This window comes from Neomonachus schauinslandi, chromosome 10, assembly GCF_002201575.2.
Source record: "Neomonachus schauinslandi chromosome 10, ASM220157v2, whole genome shotgun sequence".
Classification (NCBI taxonomy): Eukaryota; Metazoa; Chordata; class Mammalia; order Carnivora; family Phocidae; genus Neomonachus; species Neomonachus schauinslandi.
The window spans coordinates 110,045,387-110,051,631 of NC_058412.1; positions in this window are offsets into that span (position 1 = coordinate 110,045,387).

The window sequence follows — 6,245 nt, forward strand, 5'->3', positions numbered from 1 at the left end:
GCCCAGGCAGGGGTGCGGGGAAGAGGTGGGGCTTGAAGGCCTGGGCTCCCAGAAAATGACAGGCAGGGGGGAAGATGAGGGCAAAGGAGAGCAGGGGCAAGGGGCTTTGAGACAGAGGACAGAGCCTCCTGGTGAAACCACTCTCCCGCCGCTCGGTCTCTGTCACTCTTTTTCCTTGAAGGAAAGCTGTGTCCCCAACAGCAGCCAGATCAGTGATAGGGAGTGGGAATGCCCTGGTCACCTGGCAAAGGGAGGTACCAGACAGTAGGCGGCAGAGGAGTCCAAGACCCTCTGCTAACTGGAGGGATTGGGGCTTGGAAATAAGCTATAACCAATTTTGCTTCACAAGGCCTATAGGAGGGTATGAATGAAGCAAGGTGGAGGAAGGGCCAGCCCTGTAAATACAGAGGGAGTTGAGGCCCAGAGAGGGAGTGGACTTGCCTAAGGCCACACAGCAAGGCCTGGGGTAAAAACAAAATTTTAATCCCTGATTTCCAGCCTGAAGACCTTTGCAAGGGACCACACCCTCGACCCCACCCCAGTCTCCCTGTCAATGCCGGGTCCTGGAGTTGTGCTAAGACAGGGAGGCAGGCCGGGTACACCTGTTGAGAGCATGGACCAGGCTCCCTGGGTTCTAATCCTGCCACCCATCTCTTCTGATTGTAGACTTGAGAAAATACCTTACCATTTCTGTGCCCCAGCTTCCTCACCTGCCATTAATGAGGCTAACGGGAGGATCAACCTAAAAAGGCTGGTGCAAGGATTAGATGAATGCATATTTGCGCAGCACTTCAAAAAGTGCCTAGCATCTACCAAGTGCTACTCGGCATTTTGATAAGTAAGTAAACTGCTTGACAATGGTCCTTGGGAGCCCACAGGGTTCTAAGCAGTATTTGAAGTGCAGGGGGATTTTCTTTTCTTTGGGTGTGGGAGGTACAGCAGTGGCCTACACCAGGTCCCTGTCCACAAGGAATTTACATGCTAGTGGGGAGACAGAGAAGTAGACAAGTAGAAATAATTCGTGAACAACAGAAGACTGAGCGTAGAGAGTGAGAAGTGAGGGCTCATTCAGATAAGCACAGGGCCTTCCTGAGATGCTGGGAGCTGAGAGCCAGATGAGACAACAAGGTGAAGATTTGCCATCCCAGGAGGAGGGAGCAGCACATATAAAGGCCCTGGGGCCAGCCTGGCCAGAGAGGAATAAGCAAAGATGGGGGATGCTGGTCCAGCCCCGGGGCCTTGCAGACCTTAGTAAAAACCCTGCATGTATCCTACAGCTAGGAAATCATGGGAGGGTATTAAGCAGGGAAGCGCCATGGTCTGTTTTATGTGTTTTAAAAGGCCAGTCTGGTGGCGACTGGAGGGTGGGCTTGAGGGAGGGGAGCATGGAATCAGGACACCAATGAGGAGGTGGTTTGGGGGTCCTCCTCATATCTGAGGTAGGCAGTAGGAAGTCTCCGACTCTGCAGGCCACATCTGGCCATGACCAGCTGAGGCTCCTGGGAAAATCCATCACCCGAATCCTTCTGGGGTGCAAGGAGAGGGCAAGAACTGCTGCTGAAGGTCAGAGACGAGGCCGTCTCCTGGCCTGGGCTTCCAGAAGGCTCTGCCATTCACCGTTCCCCAGCACATACACACACCGACCTGCCCAGGATTAGGAAGCCTCGGATTAGGGAGGATAATAATTGAACCACCTGCTATTTATATCATGCACCTTTGGCAAAGGCGGCCAGCAGGGCTGCCCCGGGGGTGGGGGTGGGGTGGGGAGGCTTCATCCTCCCTTCTGCCCCAGGAGGGGGTCTGGCCCGGTTCTCCTGGTCCAGCCACCACAGAAAAATCGCCCTTCACTGTCAGGGCTGGGAGGTCATTGAGACCAATAGGCAGCTGGGTATGCTGAGGTTGGGGGACGGTTTGCCCGAGGTCACACAGAGAGATTACGGCAGTTAATTGAGGTGAATCAGCAACCTCCAGAGGAGACGTCCTGGGTTGCTCTGGATAAAAATCGAACCGCCCTTCATTCATGCACTCAACAATATTATTAAGCACCTACCATGTGCCAGGCACTGTGCTAGGCCCTGGGGATACAGCAGTGGGAGAAAAAAAAGCCAAACAAAAACCCTTGTCTGCAAGGAGCTGACAGTTGCTAGCAGGGGCAAACAAACAGCTCAGCGAGTAAGGTGGGGGTAAGGCTACAGGGGAAAATAAGCAGGGAAGGGGCCCAGGAGTGCCCATGAGGGGAGACGGGTCAGGGAAGGCCTCTGAGGACGTGATATTTGAGGGAAGACTGTAAGATTTGAGAAGGGAAGCCAGAGGCAGCCCCATCCCTGCTCTGGAAACTCGGGAGGCGGATTTCAGGCACCTGGGAGTGGTGCCTGCTCTGCTCTTCTCCATCACTCCCCACGGGCATCCTGTCTGCAATCCCTGGCTCTACCTTCCCATCACATCCAGAACCAAACCACTTCTCAGTGCCTCCGCCTGGGCACCTTCTTGCCACCCTCCGCCCCCCTTCTCCCCTCCTCCATTCTCCACTCAGCAGCCAGAGGGATCCTTTTTGGAAGTCAGGTGACATCCTACCCCTGTTGTCCATGGTCTGCTGGAAAGAAGACTCCAAGGAGCATGGGGTGGTGGTGGGGAATCAGGGGCTTCGAAGCCAAGACTTTGCCAATTTGACTGGTGTGACTCGGGGAAACTTTTTTTTTTTTTTGGTGAGCCTCAGTCTCTCCATCTGTGAAATGGGAATAACCAGGCCCACGCTGACATGAGGGGTCACAGTCTCAGGGTGGGAGTGAATCTGGAGTTTGTCTCTGCGGGTGCCCGGGACGCCCTGCGTGTGTGCGCCAGCTCCCTCCATGTGCGTCATGTGTCATCTCACTGAGGCCCCAGCAACAGCACTGTGTCCCCAGAGGCGGAAAGCAACCGGGACAGGGTCACTCCACCGGCCGGGGCATGCCAGAACCTGCAGGGACCCAGCTCCTTCCCGGAGCCCTGGGCTGGTGTCAGCAGGCAGGCCTGCCAGGCTGCCTTTGTACGGGGCCCGTCAGGAGACTGCACTCCAACCACCTTATTTTCAGGGCAACAGGAACCATCTGGAGTGAGAGGCCTCCGCTGGGGAGCCAGGAAAATAAAAATAAAAATAAAAATAGGGAGGGCTCCAGGGCAGCCTGGCCCCAGGAACTGACTGCCCGGGAGAGAGGAGCTCCTGGTGAGCGGGCGAGCAAGCGTGGTGGGGACAGGCAGTCGGAGTGTCCTCACCGCACCTGCTCTGGTCCCTGACCTGTGCGTGGCTGTGACCAAGGCTCCCGGCAGCCATTTTATTTTATTTTATTATTTTTTAAAGATTTTATTTCTTTATTTGTCAGAGAGAGAGAGAGAGCACAAGCAGGCGGAGCGGCAGGCCCAGGGAGAGGGGAAGCAGGCTCCCCGCCAAGCAGGGAGCCCAATGCAGGGCTCGATCCGAGGACCCTGGGATCATGACCTGAGCCGAAGGCAGACGCTTGACGACTGAGCCACCCAGGCGCCCCCAGGCAGCCATTTCATAGCCCCGGAACCCAGCTCACAGGGATGGAGTGACTTGCAGCTAGTGAGTGGCAGGGCCTGTTAAGATTCGAACTCAGTGCTCTGGATGGTAACTGGTCCCCTTTGTCCAGAAGCTACTCTGCCTTACAGGCATGTTCTTGTGACATATTCAGACCACACCGAGGAGGGGTTCGGACGGTGCCTTCTTTTTACAGACAGAAAAGCCGCCTTAGAGAGGTCTCTGCTCACAGATCACCTGGCCAGACCACCCTGTTGAGTCACCTCTCCAAACCCCAAAGCACTCTACCCCCTTCCTAGCTTTATTTTGTCTTCCTGGCACACAGCATGACCTGCCAGGGGTTGGGGTCTTTATGGCGTTTTGTCCATCTCCTTGACGAGCCACAGGTCAGCCCAGCCGGGTGGGCTCAGTGCCTTGCTCTGGAGGCACATCCTGTGTGGCTCAGACTCACCATGGGGCAAACTACTTCGACGATCTGTGCCTCACTTGCCCCAACTGGGGATTAATAGAAGCATACCTAAAACGTCTCTTGCAAGGGATGAGTTAATATAGGAGAAGATACTGCTGATTGCTGTTGTTTTCTCTTCCTTCTGCAACCCCAGGGCCTTCAACAGTAAACAGTAGGTTGTCAGTAAATATGTATTCAGTTAAAAAATGTGACCTGCCCAAGATAGCAGGGTAAGAAATCGGCAGAGCCTGGATCTGGGGGGTTCCTTTGAACCTGTGCTTCAAAGTGCCCCATTCATAATCACCTCTCCGCAGCACCCCACTTTTCCACCATAGCTGCACGGGAATCAGAACTGTGGTTTTCCTGGTGAGCAGGCGTCGTCGTCATCCGGAAGGATTGTTCATACGTGGATCCCAGGGCTCCAGCCCCAGAGTTTCTGATTCAGTGGGTCTTAGGTAAGGCCTGAGAATTTGCATTTCCAACAAGGTCCCAGGCGATGCTGATGCTGCGGTCCGGGGACCACTGAGCCCAGTCCCAGCATTCCCGTTGATGGGTCCTGTCTACCTTTCTGTTTCCTGTCCTCCCTGCCCAGGGGAAAGCAGAGGGGGCGACAGCATGGCTCAGAGATTGCAGCCAGTGCTCTGGAGCTGAGGGGCTGTGACAGATCACGGAGCCAGGGCCTGGGGGAGCCATGCTGTAATTAGTGCTTTCCAAGGGAAGTCAGCAACTAAGTATCTTGGCAGGCAAGCAGGCAGGCAGCTCGCCTGAGCTCCTTAGGGGTGGGACCAGGCTGTCAGGCCCTAAACACTGTTCTCAGGCTCTGGGGCTCTGGCTGTGCCAGGAGCTGAGCCCAGCTGTGTGGAGCCAAGCCTCCCCAAACACCTCTGGGTGGGGGTGCCCTGCAGGCTGGTGATGCAACGGCTGGCGTCAGGACAGAGAGCTGATTGCTTTGGCGCTCACCGAGAGACCTGAGTTCAAGTGCGGACTCTGCCCGATAATCATACGAATACAGCTAAAGTGTAGGAGCACCTACTGAGCCCCAGGCTTGAAGGACTTCAGCAGATTCTCTCATGCTCTTCACTCACATGACCACGATTCTTATCCCCATTTCACAGATGAGAAAACTGAGCCATAGGGAGGTTAAGGGTAAGCTCGTGAGCTACAGCATTAGACTCTGAATCCAGGAGTTCTCATTCCCCAGCCCCTGCTCCCAACCCCGGCATGTTCTGGCTTCTACTTTGCTGAGAGCCTTGGGGCCCCATGGTGCTGCTATCTCAGGGTCTCCCTCACCGCCGCAGGGCTGGCTCCGTGATTTCCAGGCCCCTCTATGGTGCCTAGCCCCGGGCCTGTTGGCACACGAGCATCTGAATGATGAATGAAATAATGAATGAAGAGAGGCGTCACTCTTCCCAGTGGTGATGGGACAGTATAGATCAGGCTGGGATGTGCGTTCAACTCCAGGCTCCGGCCGGCACCAGCTGTGTGATCTGGGTGCCTCCCAGCCTCAGTGTCCTTATCTGGTAACAGGTTGAGGGCAGGATTAATAGATAGAAAGGGCAGGGGTGTGTATGAAAGAAAGAGAGATAGAAAGTGGGAGGAACGGCCTCGGAGACCCGTGTTTGGTGCCAGATTCTGTCCCGACTTCTCCATCTCAGCTCTGCTCATGCGCTTGCTCAGATGTCCTCCTCAAGCCGCCTCTCTCTCTTCCTCCCTGCTCACAGTCCTGCCGCTGCATCCTCTTGGCTCTACCTTTGAAATAGACTCAGAATCTGACCACTCCTTACCGCCTGTGTCACCCTCTGGCCCCATCACCTCCTGCTCTCACCTGGATTCGAGCAGTTACCTCCTCCCTGGTTTCCTGCTTGCTCTCCGGCCTCCCCATCTTGTGCCGCCTTCAGTCCGAACATCGCAGTAGCCTTCCCTGTCCCCGTCACTTGCAGTAAAACCCAGGACTCAGTGTGGCCCCCAGGGCCCTGCATGATCTCACCCACGACCCCTTCTCTTGCCCTGGCTCACTCCACTCCAGCCATGCTCATCTCCTCCGCATTCCTCGAACATGCTCAGCAGGTACCCACCTCAGGGCCTTTGCACTTGCTGCTCCCCCGGGCCCAGAACCCCCTCTCCCCAGCTAGCTACCTGGCTCGCTCCGTCTTTTCCTTTTCACATGTCCCCGCTACAAAGACGCCTGTCCCAACCACTCTATGAGTGTCCCCTCATTTCTTATGCCCTTACCCTACTTTCTTTTTCTTGATAGCATGTAAA